This window comes from Eubalaena glacialis, chromosome 12 (genome assembly GCF_028564815.1).
Source record: "Eubalaena glacialis isolate mEubGla1 chromosome 12, mEubGla1.1.hap2.+ XY, whole genome shotgun sequence".
Taxonomy (NCBI): domain Eukaryota; kingdom Metazoa; phylum Chordata; class Mammalia; order Artiodactyla; family Balaenidae; genus Eubalaena; species Eubalaena glacialis.
Window position 1 is genome coordinate 28,974,128 of NC_083727.1, and position 15,327 is coordinate 28,989,454.

A 15,327-nucleotide genomic window follows, 5' to 3' on the forward strand; every position below is an offset into this window, starting at 1 on the left:
ACTTCACAGGATTATGGCCAAGACTAAACCCTCCCCTACCCTCCTGATCCTCAGTCTTGCTTGGATAATTCCTGCCCAGCCTTCAGTTCCCAGCTGAGATGTTAAGTCTTCGAGAAGTGTTCCCTGACCTTGTCTGGGTAGGAGTCCTCCTATGGGCCCCAGCTTCACCCTTTCCTCCTATCATAGCTCTTTTCATACCATATCACATGTCTCTTGCCCATTAAACTGCAAGTTCTGTGCGGACAGGAAACAGGTATGTTTTGTTTATCTGGCATGTACCATAGCACCTGGCCCATTGTCAGCTCTTGATGTTTGTGGAATGGAATCCAAGTAATGCATTTAAAATACCTAGTGCATGTGTTGCCTGTGATGGTGGCTCCTTTTCTGTCCTTGCTCTTTCTTGAATATCTTACAACTGTAGGTGGACTATTAATAATCTAATAGCCATTTACTCTCACTGTTGGATTTCTCTTCTACCCAAATTGATGCCTAAAGCTAGAACTTCTTGATTTCTCTGTCTCCATAAGCACATTTCTGCATAAAATCGCTCCCGGTTTGCATCAAACAGCCTTGTTTTGGAGATTTCCTGAAACTAGTAAAAACTATTGGATGTAGCCCTGTGAGACTCATCCTCTGAGGAATCAAGGAGATTCTGGCAGTTAGGTGATTAGACCCTGGATGAACAGGTCTCAGTGGTGGGGAGAAGAGAAGACGAGGAGTTTGGGAGGGAGAGAGGCTGGATTAGATTTGGGATGGCGGGAAGACCAAACTAGGAAGAGGGGAAGAGATCTGACACAAGGGATGCTGACCCGGCACACAGCCTACATAGTTAGCAAACTAAAATACTGAAGGTAAGGTGATGTGCAATGGTTCATCACTGATGTTTTCTTCTGAAAAAAAAGGGTGAGGAAGAGGAATGGTAGCAGAGAGGAAATAAGAGCTGCTGCCATACTAGCATTTGGCCTTGAGACCCAATGGGACCGCTCTTGGAGTAATGGTGGTGCTGATTTTTCCCACGTTGCTTGGCCCATCATTAGCTCCTTGTGGCCTCACCTGGGCCTGCCCGTTTCCTGTCACCTGCTGCCCAACGGAAAGCTTTTTCTGATTGCTGTAAAACTTGGCTGGGTTTGAAGTGTTAAGATGCTTTTGAGAAAAAGTTCAGTTCTATCGTCAATTCTAAGTGATAGTGAGCTTCTTTAATAGTAATTATTAACTTCATGGCTAAAGGTCACTGAGAGATGAAAGTTGAAGTAATTCTCAGGCTATTTAAAGTAACTCCTACTTCTCTTTGTGGATTACTGGGAAACTTCACTGAGGAAAGGTAAAGGGGAAAAGGAAGATAAGTCTACATGCCCTCAGAGGATGGAACACTAAGGAGTTTCTCTGTAGCTTAGGTTACTAAACATAGTTCAAACCATCTACATTAAGATCCAGGTTTTCAGAAAAGGCATACATGGAGAGGAATTTAAGGTTTTAGTGACCTAAAAGGGAGCAGTGGTTTAAGGGAGCAGTGGTTGAAGGGTCGAGTGGTAGAGTGTGAACAAAGTGTATTCATCCAGTGACTCTCTGACAGAAAGTGTAGGGAATGCCACCAGCCAAAACAGCTCTCCTTTGCTTGCTTCCATCACGTTTTCCAAATGCTTATTTCTAATTTTTTTTTTTTTTTTGGTCTCACCAGTTTTATATGTACTACCAAGTAAACTGACCTTCTTATACGTATTTGTGTATTCTGAGAACTGCGGGTCCCCAATCCAATCGGCACCATTGTTAGCCTTTAATATTCTCCCACCTTCATCGACTCAGTGCACCTTCCTGCCCTGTGCTCCTTTGCTTCTCTAATACAAATACTTCCAGGGACCAACTCCTTTAATTTTTATCAGTTTATCACCACTGTAAATCTGCTGGCTGGCTCTCCCAGATCTGGGTGCAGAGAGACTGGATGGGGGTGAATGGGACAGGGAAGGTAATTTGGGAATCTGGGATTCTTCACACGAAAGTGCAGGGCAAAGTAGGCAGAAGGGGCTGTGTTCAGCATAAGAACTGTGTGCCAGATGCACCCCGGAGCTTGGCCAAAGAGCACCGAGAGGGGAAACCCTTTCTGGGCCAACCAGAAAGGAATGACTGTGCCTCACAATTCGCCCCGAGGGCTACCCTTCTCCTTTAGATTAGGGGTGATTGAATGAGCAGTGCTTGTCTGACTACCTTGCTGGATTGTTTGTTCCCCTAGAGTGCAAAAAAATGTTCTAATGCCTTTGACAACCTAATCATTGATATATATATATATTTACATATATATATACACACACACACACATCTATACATATATATATATATATATATATATATATATATATATGTATATGTATTACTTAAAAGATTGAAGATTGGGGGGATTCTAATTTAATCTATCCTGGAAAAAAACAATCTAAAGGAGAAAAATGTCAAGGTTCCCTGTCAAGCAATTAAGGTAGGAAACAGATTAAATACAATCTTTTCATTCTAATGCACATCCCTTAGCCCTCCCCAGCTTTGGGTGTAGGAGGTGATAGAGAGGAGAACTAGGAGATGAGAGAAAAAGATCGGAGATTCTATGTCGACGTCTATGGCATCCTCCAGGCTGGGCACAGTCTCAGAGTGAACAGCGATTCTCCCAGGAGTGGATGTAATTTGGTTGTGAGGCCTATGGTCCCATAGAGGCCCTCAGCTCCTCTCAGGCCTTGTGTCCTTTACAACTTCCTTGTCACTGTTCCTTAGCTCTGTGCCATGTTGTGCACTCCTGAGTATTATGCAGTGACTTGTTCATATATGTTGTTTACCAAATAAAGGTAAACACACTAAATGCCTATCAATCGAAACATACTTTTCAAACTAAAATAGTCTAACTAAAATATTACGTAAAATATAACTAGAAAAGTTTAAAGTATAAATGAGAATCAGAACCAAATCTCTTTTTGTCTCTACTGTTTGGATTAAGGGTGAGGCAGACATAATGAAACTTGTTAGTCTCTTCCCAGCTTCCATTTTCACTTATTCAGTCAACAATCATCGTGTGTTGGGGAAGGGCCTGGCACAGGACAGGGCACAAAGGGGTGCAAAGTAAGCACTATGCCCACCCTTTGGGCACCTATGTTCTGTTGGAAGAACAGACATGAATTAAATAATCACACCAGCCTGTGATAACAAACTGTGATCTGTGCAATGGAGTGGGAGTGCTGTCCACTCCGGATTCCCCTGCAGAGGATGGAAACCTGGTGCTGATTTCATAGCAATGCCGGGCCCTAGATTGAAGAGGCTGGGCCCCGTGGAGACCTACATCTCAAGGTTATTCTTTCTGCTGTGAAGTTAGAGAAGAGAATGAGGATGAACTCAGTTGCTGAAGACTTGATTGGACAGTGAGAATTTTATTAGACTCAGGACGATATTCCTTTGCCTAATAAGCTTCTAGTAATCCTTTTCTTGGGTCACTGAGCGTTCAAGTTAAACTGACATGACTTTGGCTCCAAATCTATGAGGTCGAGGCATTTTTGAGATCCATCTTTGGAGAAAAATTAACTTTACAAAGGCTCCACCAAATTTCAGATGATATTAAACTGCTTCTCTTCCATTAGGAATGACATTTAATACATTCAAATGAGCACTAGTAACAAAAAAATTAATTAAAGTAGTAACACATAGCGGCTAAAATTTAAAAAAACTAAAATAAGAGTGACTCTAAACACATATTTTAACCCTTTGTGGGACTTTAAAAATGTCTTCAATAAATTCTCAGGAAATTAGAGTTCCAATTTTATGGCAAAATGATAAATTCTTAATACATATAAGTGACGATGTTTTGTTTAAATTCTGAAGTTTATACATTAACTTTACTATAAATTGAAGTGGCCATAGGGAATTTTTCATACCTAAAACAGATATGAGAAAGTTGATTTGAACACTGAAATCTCTTACTTCCTTCATGATCATATGCTCATAGAATTTTAGAACTTGAAGTGCATAGAGTTTACATTTATAAGTAATTGTTTTCCCATTTCTTCACCCTGTAAAAATTTCAATTTCTCTTTCTCCTGATATCAGACGCCCATGTCCACTGTCTCTTTACTGCTTACCTGTCCCTTGGTTACTTCACACACTAATCTATATAATTTGATTTCAAAGGTCTGCAAACTATTACTGCAATAAAAGGATTTGTAATTTATTCTAGTGATAGACCCTTTATTGATAGTTCCCTCTTGATCTCCATGATACTGCATCTGTAAGGGACATTTGTTTAGTGCTCAACTAGGGCTTGAGCCATAGCTTCACATGTTACAGTGAGCTCATTTGGTCATGTCTCCTGGTTCTGTTTTTTTTTTTTTTTTTTCTTTTTAACCGATGATGGAAGGTGAAAGAGTGATCCAGTGGTTAGTCCTGGCCCTTAAATAATTCTCCATTATCATTTACTGGTTCAGTTACTTTTTATTAATTAATTAATTTATTTATTTTTGGCTGTGTTGGGTCTTCATTTCTGTGCGAGGGCTTTCTCTAGTGTGGCAAGCGGGGGCCACTCTTCATCGCGGTGCGCGGGCCTCTCACTATCGCAGCCTCTCTTGTTGCGGAGCACAGGCTCCAGACGCGCAGGCTCAGTAGTTGTGGCTCACGGGCCTAGTTGCTCCGCGGCATGTGGGATCTTCCCAGACCAGGGCTCGAACCCGTGTCCCCTGCATTGGCAGGCAGATTCTCAACCACTGCGCCACCAGGGAAGCCCTCCTGGTTCTATTTTAATAACATCTTTAGCATTAGTAGCTTGACACTGGCTAGGCTGACATTTTATTTAGAGCTGAATCATTTACATTAATCCAGAAGGTCTGGACATTCTCAGGAGGCCACCAGTCACTGTAGTCACTAGTGTAAGTTCAGCAAATGCCTGCAACCTTTTGCATTATCCGACTTCCACTCTGGGTATAAAGAAAGGCGTGACTTGCTTTCTAAGAGATGGGGAAGGTGAAGGTGTTTTCCAGCCATAACAGTAGTAACAGGCTCTAAGAACTTGGTATTCATATGGGATCCTGTTCCTTTCATCAGAGACCATGCAACCATGCCTATGAATTCTGTCTTTGTTGCAGCTTGACACAGTGTCAGATAACCAATCAACAGGAGACCTTGTCTCCTCAAAGAGCTTGTATGATGCTTGTCAGCAAGTCCTATGTGTCCGCCTGCACTCTACCCCTACCAGTTATCAAGCCCAGCTGTGAGAACACATGTACATATACTAATCCAATATGGAATTGAATCAGAGGAATGAAATAACAGGGAATACAGACATATTAGTTCTATTTCATATTTTCAAGTGTGCTTTTGCCTTTTACTGAAAGAAACCATAAAAATTAGCCAAAGAAGACTGTTATGGCAACCTCCCCACTGCCCCCCTACTAATATTACTGAGGACATTGTCCATCATAATTCTCAGCATCCAGGTGAGTAATTTCTTTTAGTTTTAAGTACTGAAACTGTTTTGCTATCTCTGGGAAACTGGTGTTTTCTCCTAATGAAGGATGTGTGAAAACAATGAAACTGACAGTGTTCCCATTTTTACTTTGGGTGGCAAGAAACTCAGAAATGATTTGCAAACCAACCATTGTTACTTTGTTGGACCTTTTGGCCCGTAAAGTGGAGTCCTACTTTTTCCTCTGATTCTAACAGTGTAAGCTGATTTATATCTTTCTTGGTGTTTATTTTCATTGTGCTCTTATATGGCATATATTCCTTTTGGTCACCTCAGAACCTTTGTGATTTAAGGAAGATTATCAATCAATTAATAAAAAAAAGCTAGGATAGGAATTTCCAATGATTCTCATACATCCAGTTTTCCTACACCATTTCTGACAATGGTCAGGCTCTCTGTGTTTTTGCATCAGCATGTCAGGAGGAGGAGCCTGGGAGGGAAAGGTCAGGTTTCCTTGACGCTGGCTTTTTTTTGACACCCTCACTGTTTAAAAGGCCAGCTTATTTGTCTCATTTGAGCCAAGCTGCCAGGGATTCTCAGAGTCAAGCCTCCTTCTCTCGGAGGTAAAGGGATTCAGGTTTGAAAGAGGCAATTTCTCCTCATAGGGAAGCAAAAAGACCTACTTTTGTGGTATAAAATCTTGGAAATTTTAGAACTACTGTGTATGTAGAGTTCTTCTGTATGTAGAATTCCAGGTTTTACAACATAAAGAACAATAACAGGGAATAATTCCCTGTGGTCCAGTGGTTAGGACTCCATGCTTTCACTGCCAAAGGCGCGGGTTCAATCACTGGTTAGGGAACTAAGATCTCACACACACACACACACACACACACACACACACACACACACACACACAAAGTACACTGGATGAAGTGGCGCATTCTCACATGTAGAGCTCCAGGGTAGCCCCTCTACCCTTGCCTGTGAAGGTCTGCGCTCAACCCTGAATATCGTTCCGCATTCCCCGCCTCCTCTCCCCGTCCCGTGCGCAGGAAGTGTAACATTATACAGCAAAGACAAAACGCTATGACAGGTTGAAGAGAGACCACAGAAAAAAAGGAAGAAGTTTTATATTTTAGAACCCTTGAAGGTACTTTTTTGCTGCTTTTTAAACAAGGGACCCTGCGTTTTCATCTTGCATTTGTCCTCACCAAATTATACCGCTGGCCAGGCCGGGGAGCTTATAAGAAAACAGGTTCTCCAGCCCCATCCCAGATCTGCTAAATCAGAATGTGCATTTCTAAGATTTCTAGGTAATTCATCTACATGTCGAGGTTTGAGAAGCAGTCATCTAGATGTGTTCTATCCAATATGGTAGCCACTGGCTGCATGTGGCTATTGAGAGCTTGAAATGTAGCTGGTCCAAATTGAGATGTGCTGTAAGTGTAAAAAACACACCAGATTTTGAAGACTTAGTATGAAAACAGAATGTAAAATATTTCATCAATAATTTTTATATTGATTAATGTTGAAGTGATGACATCTTGGATATATTAGGTTAAATAAATATTATTCAATGTAATTTTACTTGTTTCTTTTTATTTTTTTAATAACAAAAAATAAAAGCTAGAAAATGTGACATTACAAAGTGGCTCGAATTTGTGGCTCATATTTGTGCCTCACATTATATTTGTATTGGACAGCACTGGTTACAGCTCCAGTTCTACTTCTTTTTCCAGCTAAGCTTTCCTATTCTCTGTCCTATTTTTTCAGGAAAAGGTTAAATAAAAGTACTAGAGTCGGTGTAATGATTTAACATGTTACTATTTCCAGATAACACTGAATTTTAACTGGGATCTTTAATACCTTATTCCACTGTAATATTCTATAAGTTTAGCTTACATCAGTATCACCTGGAGGGCTCGTTAAAATACGGATCGTATTGCTGGATCTTGTCCCCAAAGCGTCTGACTCGGTCCATCTGAGGTGGGTCCCAGGAATTTCATTTCTTACAAGTTAGTTCCCAGATGATGCAAAGAGTGTGGGACTGTTCTCATGGCTTTCAATATTGGCTGCACATCAGAATCGCTGGGGTAACAAAAAAAATTACCAGTGAGTGCCTAAACCCCACCTCCAGAGATGGTAATTTAGTTGGTTTGGGATTGGGCTTCGACAATGATATTTTAAAAAGCTCCCCAGGTGACCCTATCACGCAGCAGGGTTGAGAATGAATGCCTTAATTCAAAAGCAATAGTAAGTGGGAATTACAGGTATTGCTGGCCCAGGGCCAGAGTAGAGATGCTTTCCTTTATTCATTTTCCTTTGGGGGTATAGAGAACAAACCACACGTTTAATCTCCACCCTAACCTGATGTGACACTTAGGCTAACTGGCATCATTTAAATTTCATCAGCGATGAGCTGGGATTCAGTGAAATACAGTGATCTGCCCACATTGCACAGGAAGATAATGGGAACTCAGTGCCCCCTCTTCCTTACTTTGAACATCCTTTATAAGCCCCTGATGTGCAAGAAGGTCAAGACCTGGCATTTCAGGTTCTCTCTCCTGTGTTGCCCTGTGTGGTTGACACCTCTCAGTGGCCTTTGATACACAGGGCTCAGTCTGGGCTGTGCAGAGATATTTGATTTACTTCAGAGAAGTTTGGCATCAAACGAAGTTGCCAGTTTCACTTGCAATTCTGTTGTGTTTGTCAAGAAGATGCATTTTAAAAATAATTTAATCTCTTGTGTTTGCCTTCAAGCGACAGGGAAAAATGTGAATATGAATTCAATTTAATGATGAGTCACCGGTTTAGCATAGCCCCTGATTTGACTGACTCACTTGGTGTATGACTCATGTGTTGTTGGATTTATATTGTTTGAAGATGGATTGCTATGACCCCTGGAGATGTTGTGTTTTCTTCTTAATTTTTGAAAACCATTGTTTGCAGTGTATAAAAAATAAAAAGAAAATACAAATGGTTAACACATAAATATTACTATAGATACACATGTATATATACACTAAGACTTTATCAGGGAGAGAGACTACTTCTTAGGTTATGACTGTAAGGTAAAGTCAGTTATTTGTTTGACCAGATCAATAATAAATATATTTTGTTTCTTGACAGTATGATTGATGTGCATGAACAACCATCCCCACGATATGTATTTTGAGTTGCTGCTCGATAGTTTGGATGAGTTCAGATGATAGTTTATTTGTCTCTGCTATTTTGGTCCCAGTAACCAGTGGTAAAGATTCACGAAGTGATCGTGACCATTACGAATGTAAGCATTTTTTAGTTCAAATTCCTTAGGTTTATTTCTTGAGTTTTGGCTTAGATTACAGGGGTTATACTAATTCTCAGTACCTAAGGACATGTTTTCTATTTCCTTTTCTTTCTTAGATATATACAAATCAATTTCATGTTTTCTGGGTTCTAGATTTAATATCACACTACTTCATTGCCTTCCATTCTTTCTAGAAGAGGTGAGACACTTGTTGCAGATGTGAGTCTGCCCATGGCTTTGCTCTTTGGAATAGTTACTGTCTTTTACCTTGATGATTATTCATAGCTCATGGAGAAGATATCTCTTCACAAACCAAATGGTAGGTTATTGCATGGCAGAAATCAATCTTTTAAATCAAAGTCTCCAAAGTCATATGCTGATAATTTTAACAAAATCTCTTAAAATGACCAGAAATAGGTATTCTTTTCTTGGGACAACCCATGACATAAAAGATGTTTTAAAATACCTGACCTTTCCAAATATTAGTAATGCGAAGGAAGCTTCATTGATTTGGGATACTGAAATAAGCACCCTAGATGAAATTTACAATTTTGCCATCTCTGATATAATGAGTAAATAAAATCTCTAAATAATACAGAAAACTCATTTTAACTCATAATATTTTCTCTTGACGCACTGTTTCACAAAGTTAATAAAAACTGTGGAAATGGTTGATTTGAATTTTATCCCCTTTTCCTTCCCCAAACTTCTGTTGATGAAGATGCTATGATCAGTAAAATGTTTAAAATGACTCTAGTAGGTGTGCAGAGAGCCTATGTATTTTTTTAAAAAATGAATAATTTAGAGTTTATCTGAAAGAATTGACTGTGAAAGACTTGGCAGACATCATTAAACCAACTCAATATAAGTAATTAGTAAATACAGGAAGTTTGCTAAAACAATCTGGAAAATCTTTAAAATCTGTCTGATGAAGACCTATATAGGTATAGACACAGGCAGATATCTTTAATTTTCCCCTAATATTTTTTTGGTATATTTGTCTTCTGGTCTAGAGTACACAGAGACTTTTAGCTGCAAATAACAGAAACACAATACAAACTCTTTAAAGCAGAAAAAGCAATGTTATGAATCGAGGGGCCCAAGTTTGTTTTCAGAGCTCCGTCTCTCTCCATCCTGCTTCTCTTGACTGCACTTCCATATTGTCCTCATTCTTATCTATTATCTAAAAAGGATGGCTTATTGTTCACGGTTAGAAAAAATGACTGTAGGCAACCCCAGATTTAATTTTTCTTACAACTTGCCACTCTAGAGCGGGGGAAACCCTTGCTTGTATTACTTCTACATATGAAATCTCAGCAAAGACACAGGTTGATCCTGGTTGGGTCATAGGTCCATTCCTGAACAAGTCATAATGGCCAGGGGAAGGCTTACTCCTGCCTTTCCCATAGGAGACTGGGAATGGGTAGAGTCAGCCTCATTAACACTACATAAACTGTATTTTTTTTTAAAGGAAAGATATGTACTGTTACCAAAAGAAAAGAGAAAGGGAGACTGGATGGACAAAATACAACAGACGCTACTATTTGACTCTTTCATTGTTGTTTTGGTTTTTATAAGCTATAAATTTAGTGGCCAATTTGTCTTGTCTAGTGATTTCTACATAGGTTTTAGAGTGTATGAGTGTGTATGTGTGCACACATTTTTGTTTTGTTTCAAATATATGGTTTTATTTTTTAAAGGAACATTCAGTGTTTACTGGGAAAGTATATTCACCCATGTCCTGAACTCATCATGTCCTCAGAGTTTGTCCTCAGCATTGCTTTGGAAGTTCTGACCAAGAAATGATCTGGTTAATAACCACATGGAGAAGACAGATGTGGAAATACAGTGTGGACAGGAGAAATAAATTCTTCATTAGTTCTACAATACTACTTTAAAAAATTTTAAATGTGGGGAAACTGTTTTTCTCCACTACTGCAAGAGCACCATAGATTAGTTTGCCTATTTTCTCGGCATATGTAAATGAAATCATATAGTGTATACTCTTTTGTGTCTAGCTTACTTCACTCAGCATTATATTTGTGAAATTCCTCTATGTTGTTAAATGTTTATCCTTTTATTACTCTTTGGTATTCCATTGTATGAATATGCCACATCTTACTTAACCATTCCCATTCTGTGGTTGGTAGATATTTGCATTGTTTCCAATTTCGAGCTACTATGAAGTGTTGTTATGTACATTTTTAGTTATGTACTATGCTGTTTGAGAAGCATATGTATACATTTTTCTTGTTTATATACTTAGGAGAGAAATCACTGTATCATAGTACAGTTGCCCCTCCACGTGGGCAGATTCAATCAACTGCAGACCAAAATTATTTGGGGAAGAAAGTTCTAGAAAGTTCCAAAAAAGAAAAACATGGATTTGACATATGCCAGTAACTATTTACGTAGTGTTTACATTGTATTAGGTATTATGAATAATCTATAGGTGACTTAAAGTATATGGGATTGACATGTACATATATTTAATGGATAACCAACAAGGACCTACTGTATAGCACAGGGAACTCTGCTCAATATTATGTAACAACCTAAATGGGAAAAGAATTTGAAAAAGAATAAATATATATGTAGATGTAGATGTATAAATATAAATACATATGTGTTTAGTATATGTGCCAATTTTATTTTTCAAAGTGGTTGTACCAGTTTATAGTCTTACCAGCAATTAATGTGAATTCTAGTTGTTTTCACATCCTTACTAACAGTTGATATTGTCAGAGTTTTAAATTTTAGCTATGTTAGAGGGTGTGCATATGTTTTCTTATTGTGGTTTTAATTTGCATTTCCCCATGACTAATGTGTTTGAGTATCTTTTCATGTGTTAACAGGTCATTTGTTTATTTTATTCTGTGGAGTGCTTGTGCCAGTCTTTCACCCATTTTTCTACTGAGTTGTCTTTCTTTGTCTTATGGATTTAGAAGAATTCTTTATATATTCTGGACACAAAACTACACAACCCCATCCCTCCTCCCACACACACACATTTGTGGCTTGGTTTTTCAGTCTTAACTGTATCATTAGATGAAGAATTCTTATTTTATTGTATTTCAGTCTATCACTCTTTACTTTTACCCTTAGTGCTTTTTACATCTTCTTGAAGATTCTCTTGGGTATTCTTGGCCCTTTGCATCCCCATGTACATTTTACAATCAGCTTGTCAATTTCCATGACAAGCCTGCTAGTGTTGGGATTGCTTTGAATCAAAATTTTAGGAAGATCGCTCTTAGAAAGTCACATTTAGGCTGAGACATAAAGGATTAGAAGGAGCCAGTTACATAAGGTGGGTGTGGAGGGGGGCAGAATTTTCTAGGGCAAAGGGAACATAATGTGCAAAAGCCCATAGTATAAAAAAATTTAGCTGCAAGGTGACCTGTGTGGCAGAAGGAAAGGGACTGAGGTGAAGCTGGCATGTGGATCAAAACCCAGATCCTACAGGTTTGAAGGCCGTGGTAAGGGGTTTGGATTATCAAGGGATCAGCAGAGACTTAGAAATTGTTGCTTTGTTTGCCTGCTGTTGAAATGTGTTTGTTAAGAAAAGATTTTACTTTGGCATTTATTCAGCTTTTAAAAAATAGGTGATTTAACTTGAAAAGCCCTCAGAAATTCACAAAGCTCTAATTTGAGTCTCTTTGACACGTTTATAATATGAGTTTTATTGGATTCTTTGACTCAGATTTGGGCTGAATAACACCCATGGGTACTTTCTGAACTCATCTAACTCCCACAATTCCCCGTACTTGAACTCAGTGCACTAAACCATTTCTTTGAAAACTAGGCAAAAATGTCCCCCACACCACGACTCAGTATATGTTCACTTCATGTCTATTTCATTCTTCTTTGTTCACTGGGAAGAGTCACAAAAGAGATGAGTCAACCGTAAATGCAGGAGTGTGAATCTTTGCCCATTATCCTCAAGCACCCATGGAAACACTTGTAGCTTAGAATTCTTATCACAAGGCCTTTTGTTATTTCAAGGGCAGCACTAACATACACAATGACTATATGTTTTTGATTGCTTCAAAGAATCTTTGCTATTCTCTAGAAAGAATGCAGCTGCCTTAGCAGTTGCAACACCACTCCGCGTATAAAATGCTCTTCAAGTGAGTCCAAGCTGTTATATTGATGTCAAAGTGGGCAACCTTTACAGTGGTACTTTATATAAGAGTGATTATATATGGCTCTAGAAAGTAAATCCTTGTAACTTGGTCTTAATACGGTAAAAAAACAATGCAGTTCAGTACATAGTTGAGTAACTTTATGGACAAGCTACAGTGTTAGACTCTTCTGAGGATAATACAAAGATGACCAAGGCTAAAAAACTAATACTTTGGGCCTTATCTATTCCAGAGCACAGGGGAGTAGGGTTCTCTTATAGAAAATAATGTGGGTCAAGTGAGAGGAAATGGAAGAATAAGACATGAGTAAGGGAGAATTTAATAAGCATAGGTGAGTTATAAATAAAACAGTGGTGTTAATCCTTGCTTTCCCAGCTCTATGTGGCCTTGGTAGCCCTGGCCTCACCAACATGTATGATCTGGAAAAGTCTTGTCACCTGAAATCACGTACTGAGTAAGTTGAGGTCAGTCTCTTCAGACCATATAGTTAATCCTGGATCTGAGCTCAACTCTGAACTCCTGAGCCCTTGTTACGGTTCAGCCTCTTCTCTGAGGGCATGACCAAGCTCCCCAAATACTCAGCTACTGTCTGGGCTGTGTAACAAATGAGACAGCCCCCTGAGGCTCCCATGTTTTCTCCTGCTCAATTTGTGAACATGCGTCTGCCAAAAGGTACTCCTCCTGTAGCCCATCTGCCTGGCCTAGGGCCGCTTGGGCAGTGGTGCTGGCATTTCCTGCATGGGTTGCCAAACTTCCTTGGACACTGCTGTGGATGGTAGGCTTACTTTCTTGCAGTGGGGTCAGCCTGGCAGCTTTGTTTGCCCTTTAGCTCTAGACCCACCAGGTTCTAATTTTCTTCCCATTTCTTAATCAGCCTTGTTGAGAACTCCTTCAATTTATCCTCACTACAGTAGATAATTATTTGGGATTTAGTTTGCCTTATGGACTTTTAGGTTTCTGCTATAGATTTATGAAATTACTTCTACATATTCTTGGTGTCCTGTACAACATTGCTTTTGATCTAGGAACTCACTTTATAGAAAAAGATACAAGGTTGATCCTTAAGGTTCATAGGTTTTATGTACCCATCTCTCAGAAGTACCTGGCCTTAGGGACTTCCCTCATGATCCAGTGGTAAAGAATCGCCTTCTAAAGCAGGGGACGTGGGTTCGATCCCTGGTCAGGGATCCCACATGACGCGGGGCAACTGAGCTCGTGCGCCTCAACGAGAGAGCGTGTGTACCACAAACTACAGAGCCAACATGCCCTGGAGCCTGTGCACCACAACTAGAGAGAGAAAAACCCGTACACCACAACTAAAGAGAATCCCACATGCCGCAACTAAGACCTGATGTGGCCAAATAAATAAATTAAATAAAATAAAAAAAAGAAGTACCTGGCCTTAGAGAACAATGGAAAAGCCTACTGAAAACTCTGTAAACACCAGCTGGAAGATACTATCTTGCCAAGTCAGTGTTTGTCCTGCCTGATGCAACATATACTATGAATCAGCCAGTGGTACATGGTGCTGTTCTAGAACCAGAAGACATGGGTGTGTGTATAAGGGATGTAAATTGAAGTGGTTCTTTACATGAAACTCTTAATGATACACCATTTACAAAAGTCTTTCATCTAATCTCTGCAACTCTGGTCTCAGCTGATTTAGAGATATCAGATTCCAAGGGAGATATGTGTCCACTGAAATGAAAGCTGAGCTTCTCACCTACCTATCTGGGCTCTTTTAAAAATTTGTTTCCCAATTTTATTGAGACAAAATTGACATATAACATTGTGTAAGTTGAAGCTGTACATTGTGATGATTTGATATACATATATATTACAAAATGCATACCACAATAAGGTTAGTTAACACAGCCGTCACCTCACATAGCTACCATTGTTATTTTGTGTATTTTTTGTGTGGTGAGAACTTTTAAAATTTACTTTTTTAGCCACCTTCAAGTATACAATACAGTATTGTCAACTCTAGTCACCATGCTGTACATTAGATCCCTGGAACTTACTCATCTTACATCTGAAAGTTGTTACTCTTTGATCACCTTTACTTATTTCCCTTACAACCTCATCCCTGGCAGCCACCAGTCTACACTCTGTTTCTATGAGTTCAGTTTTTTTTTTTAATAGTTCACATATAAGTGAGATCATACAGTATTTTTCTTTCTTTGTCTGACTTATTTCACTTAGCATATTGCCCTCAGAGTTCATCCATGTTCTCCAAATGGCAGGATTTCCTTCTTTTTTATGGCCTAATAATGTTCCATTTTATGTATATGCCACATTTTCTTTACCCATTTGTTTGTTGATGGAGACTTGTGTAGTTTCTGTGTTTTGACTATTGTAAATAATGTTTCAGTAAACATGGGGGTGCAGATATCTTTTCAAAATAGTCAATTTTTTCCTTCAGATTTATATCCAGAAGTGGGAATGCTAGATAATATGATAGCTCTATT